At 44.1% G+C, this 1,015-nt stretch overlaps 1 protein-coding gene across 3 annotated transcripts in view; it reads left to right on the plus strand.

The window, feature by feature from the left end:
* septin9a (septin 9a) overlaps positions 1-1,015 on the plus strand; it is a 72,098-nt gene that overhangs the window by 47,315 nt on the left and 23,768 nt on the right. The window lies entirely within an intron of this gene.

The raw sequence follows: 1,015 nt of genomic DNA on the forward strand, positions 1-1,015 counted from the left end.
GCCCTCTGGTGACCCCTCTGCCCTCTGGTGACCCCTCTGCCCTCTGGTGACCCCTTCGCCCTCTGGTGACCCCTTCGCCCTCGGTGGACCCCCCTCGGTGGACCACCTGCAGCAGTCACAACACTCAGATTAGCAAATTCAATTAAACACCGTTACCCAAATGTTGACCAGCATAAAGTGCAAAAAAGGCAGTAAAATGTCCAAAAATGCACACTTTGTAAACCATTCGATCTCTAACGTGCACATAGTAAATAAACAGAACGTTGTGAAGATAAAACAGAACATCAGACTTCAGTGAATCCGGCTGATGATCCCACCAGAAACTATAGAAACGCTGATGAGACTAATGGACATCTGACAGGAGATCACGATGGAGAGAAAGAAATAAGAGTGAGTTTACACAGAGACAGCCCTGCATCGATGGGATCAGTCAACATGTCTTCTTAGACAATAAGGTGTCTTTATGTGGCACAGCTCTTCACCAGCGTTTAGATTTCATTTCCTGAAAGTGAAGTGAAATATTTGCAGGTGTATAAATGTTAGATTTGTGTTTTTGAACCACTTACTGTAGAATATTTTGACTGGTTTGTTGTTTAGGCATGAATGGACTCGACTGACTGCGACTTGGTGTGTAGAAGACAGACGAGCTGAAACTAAACATCACCAGTGTGTGTATTTAATTCAGTCAAGCATTACTTTCTGTTCAACACAATTGTTTGCTAGAGTCACTGAAAACAATGTTCAGCCAGTTTTAATCAGATCAACAGTATGCTAAAGAACGAGGAACAGTTAAAGTTGTATCTGTGATGTTCAGCAGCATCAGGCAGCTCCAGCTGCAACTCTCCCAGCAGCCAGCAGGAGATGCTGTCACACAGGTAGTGTCCTCATACCTGGAAGGTGTCAAACCCTGAGTCAGAAACAGCTTTGTGGCAGAGTTTACAGTTAGAAACAAATCGAACAGTAGATCAACTGCTATTACACACATGAAGAACAGGGTTCAGAGTGGAGAGCTGAC

The sequence above is a fragment of the Stegastes partitus genome, unplaced genomic scaffold, assembly GCF_000690725.1.
Source record: "Stegastes partitus isolate 25-593 unplaced genomic scaffold, Stegastes_partitus-1.0.2 Scaffold539, whole genome shotgun sequence".
Taxonomy (NCBI): Eukaryota; Metazoa; Chordata; class Actinopteri; family Pomacentridae; genus Stegastes; species Stegastes partitus.